Raw genomic sequence first — 13,452 nt, forward strand, 5'->3', positions numbered from 1 at the left:
CTGCTCCGGCTTTTTCGATGTTTGTACAGAGTGCCTGCGCCGCCATTATGAATATATATACACAATTCATTGTTTGTTGACAACATTGAAGATGGACCAACATTCGTAAATGCTAATGGTTCCGCCATTTTGACACAGTACATTATATTGGCTTTTACATGTCACAACCCTTATTACCCGAATATAGCTATTCTTTATATCATAACTGGATGTGGCAAATGGCTCACATTCAAATACCACAATTATTATGCCCTGGATGGGCATATCAATGGACCATATCGTTAATACTAATGGTTCCGCCATATTGACGCTGAAGACTACCTGATGGGTTGTCATAGTTATACGTAAAAACCGGTTTCAAAGACATCTCAATAATTATTTTATTTATTTCTTTTTTATTTTGGAATTTTATAAAACGTTTAGTTACGCTCTCCGGCGTGTTCCTGCGCTGAGAGTGAGCATGCGGGAGAGTGGGAAGTTAAGGCAGTGCTAGGCGAAAAGGGTGGGTTTTGAGGGCTCTGCGGGATTTGGCCTCAGAGGGTTCAAGGCGTAGTTCAGTAGGGAGCAGGTTCCAATTCGTGGCAGCGAGGAGTCTGAACGATCTTCCCCCCATACGAGCTTTACGGATTTTGGGGACAGCAGCCAGACCAGTGCCAGAGGATCTAAGCATCCGCTCTGGTCTATAAGGGGTGATGAGATAGTTGAGGGGGGCGGGTGCTCTACCTCCAAAGATGCGATGACATATGCATAGAGCTTTGAATTTAATCCTTTCACGGATCGGCAGCCAGTGAAGGGGCTTTAGAGCAGCTTTAGAGGACGTTCCCCTGGGGAGCCTTAGCACCAGCCGGGCTGTTGCATTTTGCAATACTTGGAGACGGTTGACACTTCTGGCCGTAATGCCCAGATATAGGAGATTGGCATAGTCGAGTCTCGATGTGACCAAGGCATGCACAAGAGTCTGTCTGGCACCAACAGGGAGCAGGTCAAGGACCTTACGTAAGGTCTTGAGTATCCCGAAGCACATTCCAACTACCCGATTAACCTGGGGAGCAAATGACAAATCGGAGTCAAATAGTACCCCGAGGTTTTTGGCCTGTTGACACGGCGCAGGAGTAGGGCCCAGACAGTCAGACCACCATGCAGAGGACCACACAGACGGGCCCCCCCCCCACCATGAGCACTTCAGTCTTGGAGCCATTAAACTTCAGGCAGTTGTTAGACATCCAGGAGGCAAGCTCCTGCATGCAAGCACTGAAGTTGGCGGCCGCAATTCCGGGTGCCCGTGACAGAGAGATGACCAGCTGTGTGTTGTCAGCGTAAGATACTAGTTGGATATCATTAAGGGTGGGCGTAAAATCCGTTTCCCGGGCGAATTTGCGGATTTTCCTGCGATTTCGCGATCCGCGAATCACGCGAAATCGCGGTAAAATCCGCGGATCAGCGGGGACGAATTTTCAGCCAAGCAAGGGTTACAGCAGCAGGTGCAAAAGTTGAACCTAATTTCTTTGTAACCTTTTACAAAAGGGTTACAAACAAATTAAATTCAACTTGGACACCTGCTGCTAATTGCTTCCTGGCGCCTCGTTGCCTACTTGCAACTATTCTCTGACCCTGCTCTGACCCTTGAAGCAGGGTCAGAGAATAGTTCCAAGTAGGCAACGAGGCACCTGTCCAAGGAATTAAACCTCATCAGGAAGCACTTACAGATATAAAAAACAGGAAGAAGGGAGAGGATGGCAAATACACCCATTTTGAGTTGTCAGGAGGGGTTAAACTAAAAGAGACCTTTACAGCACAATTTTCCTATGCATTTTGCTGAAAATAAAAAGCTGTTTGTTCTGTAGGGGCAACTCAGGAATCTGGCCCTTCAGAGATGCGGCCTCTCTTTCTTTCTCTCATTCTCTTTCTCCCTCTCTCTTTCCCTCTCTTTCTCTCTCTTTCTATCTATCTATCTATCTATCTATCTATCTATCTATCTATCTATCTATCTATCTATCTATCTATCTATCTATCTCTCTCCCCCTCTCCCATAAACGACTGCATGGGTAACTTCGCTATGCAAGCGGCTCGCGAAGACGCAAAAATCCCCGCGAACACGCAAAAAACCCCGCAAACACGCAAAAAACCCTGCGAACACGCAAAAAACCAAAAATCCGCAAATTCGCACAAATTCACGAATTTTGCGGATCGCGAATTCGCAAATCCGCAAATTCGCGGATCGCGAATTTGCAAAATTCGCCCATGCTTAGATATCATATCTTTCCACAATAGTGGCTACACGGAAGGCGTAAAGGTTAAACAGGGTGGGGATTAGGGCATAGCCCTGGGGAACCCCTTGATTGAGATTGAACACCCTAGAGTAGTGTTCACCCTGTCTAACTTGAAAGCCCCTCTCCGTCAAGAAGGACTGTATCCATCTGAGTGCCACCCCATTTATTCCGCCCTTGTTGAGACACTGTAGCAAGATGGAATGTGCTACAGTGTCAAAGGCGGCTCTAAGGTCGAGCAGGATGAGTGCCATAGTTTGTCCCTCATCTACCCCTTGCCTGATGGTCTCAGTGGCCAAGAGCAACGCAGACTCCGTGGAGTGGCGTGAGCGAAATCCAAACTGAGTGGGATGAAGAAGATTGGATTCATCCACAAAAGTCATAAGTTGGAAATTGACCACCTTTTCTGCCACTTTGGCCATGTAAGGGAGAAGGGAGATAGGTCTCAGGTTGTCCATCCTGTCCCAGCTGAGGTTCGGTTTCTTTTGAAGCGGGAGCACAATCACTTGCTTTCACTTTTTAGGTACAGTGCCGGGCTTAAAAGAGAGATCAAGAACATCTCTGATGTAAGGTTCGAGGGTTTCAATATTTACAGTATAATGCCTTGTTAATGGAGTTCATTGAATTTTGCCATGAACGCAATCAAGCAGGGTTTCAACCAGCTGCAAAAGAAAGCTTAAGACGGTTCAGTTTAAGGGATTACAGTAAGGTGGTTCAAATGCAAGCATGGAACGAGCAAATTCCATGAAACGAGTAGATTTGCTCAAAGATACCACAAAAAAGTCTGGGGATCAGGAAGGCAAGTTCGGAATGATCACCACATTTTCCATAAATGCAGCTGAAAAGAATCCTGCGTAAGAGCTGGCATGTTTTATTATCGGATACTATCATAGGCAGGGATCTACCTGTGAGCCCGTTGGTGACATTCAAAAAAGCCAAGTCTCTTAGAGACTAACTGGTTCACAGTTTACAGGGCGGGAGCCCGGTCCTAGCTAACTCCTGCTTTGGTGTTTGGACGCGAGAGCAGGTAACCTGCTCTTGCTTCCAAAAACAAAAGCAGATTTCTTTTGCACAAGGGGAGCTGCATGTCAGCAGCTCCCCTTGTGCAAAAGCAAGGCTGGCTCTCGCAGGAGGTGGGGAGACCGGCTGTCACTGTGGGGGCATTGAGGCTACCCCCACGATCTCCAATGGTGAGGCCAGGCCCTGGGGATGAAGTCTCTGTGGACAGAAGTGGCCCAGGAGGGGGGCCACGCAGCCCACCCTTCCCTGTAATTAAATGTTTAAAAAAATTAAAAACAGAAAGGCTGGTCCAGGGGGTTTGGGTCCCTCGGGCCATAATTGGCCTGAGAAGGGGGCAATGCGGAGGGGGGCTACGCAACCCTCTCGCCAACAGTAACAAAACAAGGCTGGCAGACCCAGAGGGATGGGGTCCCGGGCCAAAAGTGGCCCAGGGTAGGGGAGCCATACAGCCTCCTCCCATAAAATAAGATACATTTAAAAAAGAAAAAGGCAGCAACTCACAGAAGGCCCGACCCCTCCCTGCACCACTCTGCAAACGCGCCCTCTGGGTAATTAAGTCCCCTTGAATACTGAGGTTCCATGGGGACCAATTAGCCCACCAGATACCTCCAGTAAGCACCACAAAGCTGGATTGCAGAGAGGTGGTCCGAGGCCATGCCCCTTTTTACACCACTCTGCAAACGCACCTCTTGGCACACTGCTGGTGGGGTGATGAGGTCCTCTTGTGTCCTGAGGACCTCAGGACACAAGTGGAATTCATCCCCCGAACAGCAGTGCACCAGGAGCTCCATTTGCAGAGTGGTGTAAAAAGGGGGCGTGGCCTTTGAGCACTCTCAGCAATCAGCTATATGGAGCTTACTGGAGGCCCCCCAGGCACCCTCAGGATGAAAGGGAACTTCATCCCCCAACCAAGAGCTTGCCAGGAGGCGCGTTTGCTGAATGGTGGTCAAAGGGGGTGTGGCCTGTGTCAACCTCTCAGTAATCTCACTGTGTGGGGCTTACTGGAGGTAAGAGGTAGGCTAGTTGGCCCTTAAAGGACCCCCAGCAGTGAAGGGGACTTCAGTCACCATCCAAGAGCGTGTCAGGGAGCACGTTTACAGAGTGGTGGGTAAAGGGGGGATGGCCTGCTATGAGAATTTAGCAATCCTGCTGTGTGGGACTTACTGGAGTTATTAGGAGGGGTTGCTGGCCCCCAAGGTTGTCCTTGGGGGGGGCCAACTCCCCCTCTTGTTACCTCCAGTAAGACCCATACAGTGGGATCGTAAAACGTCTTCAGAGGCCATGCCACCCTTTCTCCACCACTCTGCAAACGCGCCTCCTGGCAGACTGCAGGATGGGGAATGAAGTCCAATTTACTCCTGAGGGACTTTGGGGGCCAAGAAGCCCTCCTGATACCTCCTGTAAATCCAGCAGAATTCCTGAGCACTGGTCGGACGCCAAGAACCTTTTCTCCACCACTCTACAAATGCGACTACTAGTTAAAGAAGTATTTACAATGTAATAGACTTCGCAGTTGCGAGAATTAGAGCTATTGGCGTTTTAAATGTAAATGTTTTTTACTAATGTTTTTTGGAGTGGAGTGGATGTACGTTGTGTGTAGAGGAATTATGTGGTATGTTGTGTAGTGAAATTATGTGGATAGAAAGTATGTGGTATTTAGTATATAGGAATTATGTAGAGTGGGATTATGTGTAATGGTAGTCTGTGTTGTGGAGTGGTAGCCTCAGAATTAGTCTTCCTCATTTCCATAGATGCTCAACTATGAACTCAATGAGACAAAAAAAGGTATCACTGAGGAGCACTTGTGGACCTAGTCAGAGGTATGAGCAGGGCCACTGAAATGATTCAACTGTTTGGCTGCACCGACTTCTGGAAAATTATACATTTTCTGCATTAGCCACACAATTCATCATCTGCTCCCTAATCTGCAGATTTGAAAATGCAGCGTGGTGGAAGGCCCTTTGCAAACCTAGAATGGTTACTTATTGCTAAATGTGGGTGTTAAATTGGTACTAATGATGTGCAATCCACTCTTGCTTTCTTCTTCACCTCTCTTGCCTCTTTCTGCATGTCTGTGCTTCTTTATGCACATTTCTGCACATTTCTTTCTTTTTCTGTACTACTCTTGCCTCTTTTTGCATATCTCTTCTACTTTCTGCACCTCTCTTTCCTCTTTCTGCACGCCTGTTGCCTCTTTCTGTACCTCATTTGCTTCTTTCTGTACCCCTCTTGCCTCTTTCTGCACTCTTCTTCCCTCTTTCTGCACCTCTCTTGCTTTTTTCTGTAACCCTCTTACATCTTTCTCCACTCTTTTTGCCTCTTCCTGCAACTCTCTTCCTTTTTTCCGCAGATCTCTTGCCTCTTTTTGCACCTCACTTACCTACTTCACCTGCTTCTTTCTGCACCTCTTTTGCATCTTTTGGCACCTTTGGCAATTCTTTCTGCACCCCTCCTGCATCTTTCTGCACCCTTCGTCCCTATTTGTGCAACTCTCTTGCCTCTTTCTACACCTCTCTTCCCTCTTTCTCTACCACACTTGCTTCTTTCTGCACTTCTCTTCCTTTTTTCCGCAGATCTCTTGCTTCTTTTTGCACCTCACTTACCTATTTCAGCACCTCTGTTGGTTCTTTCTGCGCTGCTCTAGCTTCTTTCTGCACCTCACTTACCTCTATCTGCACTTCTCTTGCTTCTTTCTACACCTCTGTTGCTTCTTTCAGCAATTCTCTTGCCTCTTTTTGCCGTTTTCTTTCTTTCGGCACCCCTCCTGCCCCTTTCTGTACCTCTCATGCCTCTTTGTGCACCTCTCCTACCTCTTTCTGCACCCCTGTTGCCTCTTTCTGCACCTCACTTGTCTCTTTCTGCACCACTTCTCTTGCTTCTTTCTACACCTCTGTTGCTTCTTTCAGCAATTCTCTTACCTCTTTCTGCACTTCTCTTCCTTCTTTTTGCACCCCTTCTGCCTCTTTCTGTACCTCTCTTGCCTCTTTGTGCACCTCTCCTATCTATTTCTGTCCCCTCTTGCCTCTTTTTGTACCTATGTTGGCCCTTTTTGCACTGCTCTTGCTTCTTTCTGCACTGCTCTTGCTTCGTTCTGCACCTCACTTGTCTCTTTCTGCACTTCTCTTGCTTCTTTCTAAACCTCTGTTGCTTCTTTCAGCAATTTTCTTAGCTCTTTCTGTACTTCTCTTGCTTATTTCTGCACCCCTCTTGCATCTTTTTGCACCTCTGTTGCCTCTTTCTGTACTTCACCTGCTTCTTTCTGCACATCTATTGCCTCTTTCGGCACCTTTAGCAATTCTTTCTGCACCCCTCCTGCCTCTTTCTGCAGCCGTCGTCCCTATTTCTGCAACTCTCTTGCCTCTTTCTACACCTCTCTTCCTTCTTTCTCTACCGCACTTGCTTCTTTCTGTACCTTTGTTGCTTCTTTCTGCACTTCTCTTCCTTTTTCTGCAACCCTCAGGCCTCAGTCTGCACGTCTGTTACCTTTGTCAGCACCTCTGTTGCTTCTTTCTGTACTACTCCTGCTTCTTACTGCACCTCACTTGCCTCTTTCTGCACGTCTATTGCTTCTTTCTAAACCTCTGTGCTTCTTTCAGAAATTCTCTTAGCTCTTTCTGCACTTCTCTTGCATGTTTCTGCACCCCTCTTGCATCTTTCTGCACCTCTGTTGCCTCTTTCTGCACTTCACTTGCTTCATTCTGTACCTCTCTTGCCTCTTTCGGCACGTCTGTTAATTCTTTCTGCTCCCCTCCTGCCTCTTTCTGCACCCCTTTTCCCTATTTGTGCAACTCTCTTGTCTCTTTCTACACCTCTCTTGTCTCTTTCTGCACTACTCTTGCCTCTTTCTGTATACCTCTGTTGCTTCTTTAAGCACTTCTTTTATATCTTTCTGCACCGTTCGTGCCTCTTTCAGCACCTCTGTTGCTTCGTTCTGCACTCCTCTTCCTTCTTTCTGCACCCCTTGTGCCTCCTTCTGCACGTCTGTTGCTTCTTAAAGCACCTCGGTTGGTTCTTTCTGCACTGCTCTTGGTTCCTTCTGCACCCCACTTGCCTCTTTCTGCAATTCTCTTGCGTCTTTCTAAACTTCTGTTGCTTCTTTCAGCAATTCTCTTAGCTCTTTCTGCACTTCTCTTGCATGTTTCTGCACCTCTGTTGCATCGTTCTGCACCTATGTTGCCTCTTTCTGCACTTCACCTGCTTCTTTCTGTGCCTCTCTTGCCTCTTTTGGCACCTCTGTTAAGTCTTTCCGCACCCCTCCTGCCTCTTTCTGCACCCTCTTCCCTATTTGTGCAACTCTCTTCCTTCTTGCTATAACTCTCTTCCCTCTTTCTACACCACTCTTGCCTCTTTCTGTACCTCTGTTGCTACTTCCTAGCCTTCTCTTGCCTCTTTCTGCACCATTTGTTCCTCTTTCACCACCTCTGTTGCTTCTTTCTGCACTTCTCTTCTTTCTTTCTGCACCCCTCATGCCTCTTTCAGCACCTCTGTTGCTTCTTTCAGCACTACTCTTCATTCTTTCTGCACCCCTTGGGCCTCCTTCTTCACGACTGTTGCCTCTTTCAGCATCTCTGTTGGTTCTTTCTGCACTGCTCTTGCTTCTTTCTGTACCTCACTTGCCTCTTTCTGCACTTCTCTGGCTTCTTTCTAAACCTCTTTTGCTTCTTTCAGCAATTCTCTTGCCTCCTTCGGCACTTCTCTTGCTTGTTTCTGCACCTCTCTTGCATCTTTCTGCACCTCTGTTGCTTATTCTGCACCCCTCTTCCCTTTTTGTCCAACTCACTTGCCTCTTTCTACACCTCTTTTCCTTTTTTCGCACCACTCCTGCCTCTTTATGTACATCTGTTGCTTATTTCTGCACTTCTCTTGCCCTTTTCTGCACCCTTTGTGCCTCTTTCAGCACCTCTGTTACTTCTTTCTGCACTTCTCTTCCTTCTGTCTGCACTCCTTGTGCCTCCTTCTGCACCTCTGTGTGTACTTCTATGGCCTCTTTCTGTACCTCTCTTGCTTCCTTTTGCACTTCACCTGCCTCTTTTAGCACCTCTGTTGCTTTAATATGCAGGTCTCTGGCCTCTTTCTGCACCCCTCTTTTCTCTTTCTGCACCTCTCTTGCCTCTTTCTGTACCCCTGACCCCTGTTTCTGTACCTTTCCTACCTATTTCTGTAGCTCTATTGCCTCCTTCAGTACCTCTGTTGCCTCTTTCTGTACTTCTCTTGCTCTTTCTGCACCCTTCACACCCCTTTCAGCACCTCTGCCGGTTCTTTCTGCACTGCTCTTGCTTCTTTCTGTACCTCACTTGCCTCTTTCTGCACTTCTCTGGCTTCTTTCTAAACCTCTGTTGCTTCTTTCAGCAATTCTCTTAGCTCTTTCTGTACTTCTCTTGCGTGTTTCTGCACCTCTCTTGTGTTTTTTTGTACCTCTGTTGCCTCTTTCTGTACTTCACCAGCTTCTTTCTGCACCCCTTTTGCCTCTTTCGGCACCTTTGGCAACTCTTTCTGTACCCCTCCTGTCTCTTTCTGCACCCTTCGTCCATATTTGTGCAACTCTCTTGCCTCTTTCTACACCTCTCTTCCCTCTTTCTCTACCACACTTGCTTCTTTATGTACCTCTGTTACTTCTTTCTGCACTTCTCTTCCTTTTTTCTGCCCCCCTCTTGCTTCTTTCAGCACCTCTGTTGCTTCTTTTTGCACCCGTCTTCCCTCTTTTTTCACCCCTCAGCTCTCAGTCTGTACGTCTGTTGCCTTTGTCAGCACATCTGTTGCTTCTTTCTGCACTACTCTTGCTTCTTTCTGCACCTCACTTGCCTCTTTTTGCACTTCTATTGCTTCTTTCTAAACCCCTGTTGCTTCTTTCAGCAATTCTCTTAGCTCTTTCTGCACTTCTCTTGCATGTTTCTGCACCCATCTTGCATCTTTCTGCACCTCTGTTTCCTCTTTCTGCACTTTCTGCACTTCACTTGCTTCATTCTGTACCTCTCTTGCCTCTTTCGGCAACTCTGTCAATTCTTACTGCTCCCCTCCTGCCTCTTTCTGCATCCCTTTTCCCTATTTGTGCAACTCTCTTGTCTCTTTCTACATCTCTCTTCCCTCTTTCTGCACCACTCTTGCCTCTTTCTGTACCTCTGTTGCTTCTTTATGCACTTCTGTTGCCTCTTTCTGCACCGCCGTTCATGCCTCTTTCAGCACCTCTGTTGCTTCTTTCTGCACTCCTCTTCCTTCTTTCTGCACCCCTCGAGCCTCCTTCTGCACGTCTGTTGCTTCTTACTGCACCTCAGTTGTTTTTTCTGCACTGCTCTTGCTTCTTTCTGCACCCCACATGCCTGTTTCTGCAATTCTCTTGCGTCTTTCTAAACTTCTGTTGCTTCTTTCAGCAATTCTCTTAGCTCTTTCTGTACTTCTCTTGCTTGTTTCTGCACCACTCTTGCATCTTTCTGCACCCATGTTGCCTCTTTCTGCACTTCACCTGCTTCTTTTTGTACCTCTCCTGCCTCTTTTGGCACCTCTGTTAAATCTTTCTGCACCCCTCCTGCCTCTTCCTGCACCCTCTTCCCTATTTGTGCAACTCTCTTCCTTCTTGCTATAACTTTCTCCCTTCTTTCTACACCACTCTTGCCTCTTTCTGCACCTCTGTTGCTACTTTCTGCACTGCTCTTGCCTCTTTGTGCACCATTCGTGCCTCCTTCAGCACCTCTGTTGCTACTTGCTGCCCTTCTCTTTCTTCTTTCTGCACCCCTTGTGCCTCTTTCAGCACCTCTGTTGCTTCTTTTTGCACTACTCTTCATTCTTTCTGCACCCCTTGGGCCTCCCTCTTCACGTCTGTTGCCTCTATCAGCATCTTTGTTGGTTCTTTCTGCACTGCTCTTGCTTCTTTCTGTAACTCACTTGCCTCTTTCTGCACATCTCTTGCTTCTTTCTAAACCTCTTTTGCTCCTTTCAGAAATCCTCTTGCCTCCTTCTACATTTCTCTTGCTTATTTCCGCACCTATCTTGCATCTTTCTGCACCTCTGTTGCTTCTTTCTGCACAGCTCTTCCCTTTTTGTCCAACTCTCTTGCCTCTTTCTAGACCTCTTTTCCCTTTTTCTGCACCACCCCTGCCTCTTTCTGTACCTCTGTTGCTTATTTCTGCACTCTTCTTGCCCTTTTCCTGCACCCTTTGTGTCTCTTTCAGCAGCTCTGTTACTTCTGTCTGCACTCCTTGTTCCTCCTTCTGCACCCCTGTTGCTTCTTTGTGTAATTCTATGGCCTCTTTCTGTACCTCTCTTGCTTCCTTCTGCACTTCACCTGTCTCTTGTAGCACCTCTGTTGCTTTATTATGGAGGTCTCTTGCCTCTTTCTGTACCCCTGATGCCTGTTTCTACACCTTTTCTACCTGTTTCTGTATCTCTCTTGCCTCCTTCTGTACCCCTGTTGCCTCTTTCTGAACTTCTCTTGCTCTTTCTGCACCCTTCACACCTCTTTCAGCACCTCTGACGCTTCTTTCTGCACTGCTCCTGCTTATTTCTGCACCTTTCTTGCCTCTTTCTGCACTTCTCTTGTTTCTTCCTATACATCTGTTGCTTCTTTTAGCATTTCTCTTGCTTCTTTCTGTACTTCTCTTCTTTCTTTCTGTACTCCTCCTGCCTCTCTGTACCTCTCTTGCCTCTTTGTGCAGCCCTCCTACCCTTTTCTGCACCCCTCTTGCCTCTTTTTGCATTTCTGTTGGTTCTTTCAGTACTGCTCTTGCTTCTTTCTGCACCTCACTTGCCTCTTTCTGCACCCCTGTTCCCTGTTTCTGCATCTTTCCTGCCTTTCAAACACCTCTCTTGCCTCTTTTGGCACCTCTGAGTTAGAGGTAGTTTTAATCCCCCTGCCCTATTATGTACTAGCAAAAGACACACAATTGATGGACGGAATGCAGAACAAATCGAAACATTCACAGCCAGTCAATATATCTGGATTAAATCCATCATTCTTTTGCTCACCATGCCACTCCAGTTCAGACCTATGCAAATCACTCTTGACCCTGTGCCTCATGGGAACAGCATCCTAGGACCGGTTTCGGGTTTTCACCCCTCTTCAGCCAGGATAGCTTGATTCCATTGGCACAGTGAGCCCAGGAGCCACGTCTGGGCATACCTAGTGCACTTAGGGCCAGAAAGCAAAAGACACACAATTGATGGACGGAATGAAAAACAATTCAAAACATTTACATCCAGTCAACAGATCCAGGTTAAATCCATCATTCATTTGCTCACCATGCCACCCCTGTTCAGACCTGGCCATATGCAAATCAGTATTGACCCTGTGCCTCATGGGAACAGTCCATCTAGAACTACCAAGCCAGGCCCTCCCTGGACCGGAAACAAGCATCCTAGGACCGGTTTCAGGGTTTCATCCCTCTTCAGCCAGGATAGCTTGATTCTAGTGGCACAGTGAGCCCAGGACCCACGTCTGGGCATACCTGGCGCCTTTTAGGGCGAGAAAACAAAAGACACACAATTGATGGATGGAATGCAGAACAAATCAAAACATTCACACCCAGTCAAGATATATGGGTTAAATCCATCATTCTTTTGCTCACCATGCCACCCCAATTTAGACCTGGCCATATGCAAATCAGTCTTGACCCTGTGCCTCATGGGAACAGTCCACCCCGAACTGCCAAGCCAGGTCCTCCCTGGACCTGAAACAAACCAGTTTTGGCGTTCGGAGCTTCCATTAACCTGGTGAGCAAAAAAACGATGGATTTAGGCCCAGATCCCTGTACTTGGGTGAATGTATGACATTGTTCTGCATTCTGTCCATCTGTTGTTCCTTTTGCATTTGTCACCCCGAGTGGGATGGGTATGTTCAGACGTGAGTCGAGTGCTCTCCTTGCCACTGGAGTCAAGCTATCCTTGCTGATGAGGGCTGAAAGCCCGAAACCAGTCCTAGGCTGCTTGTTTCCAGTCCAGGGGGAACCTGGCCTGGCAGTTCGGGTTGGACTGTCCCCATTGGGCGCAGGGTCAAGACTGATTTTCATATGGATGGGTCCAAACTGGAATGGCATGGTGAGCAAAAGAACAATGGCTTTAGGCCCAGATCTCTGTACTGCGGTGAATGTATGACATTGTTCTGCATTCTGTCCATCAATTGTTCTTTTTGCTATTATGTACTAGGGCCTTACAGTGGAGGTCATGCCAATCACAGGGGTACCCCAACCCATAGTGTACCCTAGTGTATGTAGGTATTTTCACTGTATTCTAAGTGTCTTTCAGCATAGCACTGGCTCCGGGCCTTGTTAGTACAAGCCGGTAAAAATTTGGGGGCACAGGATGACTTTGCACCAAGGCCTTTTTCTGAACCTCTGTTGGTTCTATCTGCATATCTCTTGCTTCTTTCTGTACTGTTTTTCGTCTTTCTGGACTTCTGTTGCCTCTTTCTGCATTTCTCTTGCTTCTTTCTGCGCATTTCTACCTCTTTCTTCACAAGTCCTACCTCTGTAGGCAAAGTTAGAAATTAGTATTTAAAAAACCTTTAGAAATTCACTGAAAAAACCATAGGTTTCAAGGACGTCATAGTTAGAAATTAGCATTTAAAAAACCATAGAAATTCACTGAAAAAAGCATTGGTTTCAGGGACGATATCGTTAGTTGGACATTTCACTCGTACAAAACCAGTGAAATTCAGCCGTTATAGCTAGTTGAGCTAACTATAACTCGCGCCCCCGCATTGCACTGCTGATGACGTCACATATTACATCATTCATGACAAGGTCAGTGACATCACTGATGACATCTCAAATGACACCTATGGTTTTTTCTGTGAATATATATATATATATATATATATATATATATATATATATATATATATATATATATATATATATATATATATATATATATATATATATATATATATATATATATATATATATATATGTGCCTTTGTCACTGTACAGACAGCCCTATGGACTCTATTTACCAGCATGTATCTGCTTGGCAGGGGGAAGCGCGAGTGGCCAGTATAACATCCATAGGAGGAGGAGCACAACAACATCATAAAGGGAGCGGTTTCTGTTCACCTGCACCTTGTTTTACCATCAACAGAGAGCGCAGAGCCCCTGGAATAGTCACTGATGAGAGCCATTGGAAGGCTTGAAATGCATCTGCCACAGCTTTTCAAGGGACTGCCAGCATCATGCGC

The 13,452-nt window shown here is 46.7% G+C and overlaps 1 protein-coding gene across 1 annotated transcript in view; it reads left to right on the forward strand.

Annotated features, from left to right (window-relative positions):
* Positions 1-13,452, forward strand: part of ADAMTS2 (ADAM metallopeptidase with thrombospondin type 1 motif 2) — a 1,719,397-nt gene that overhangs the window by 1,453,779 nt on the left and 252,166 nt on the right. The window lies entirely within an intron of this gene.

The sequence above is a fragment of the Lissotriton vulgaris genome, chromosome 7 (genome assembly GCF_964263255.1).
Source record: "Lissotriton vulgaris chromosome 7, aLisVul1.2, whole genome shotgun sequence".
Lineage (NCBI taxonomy): Eukaryota > Metazoa > Chordata > Amphibia > Caudata > Salamandridae > Lissotriton > Lissotriton vulgaris.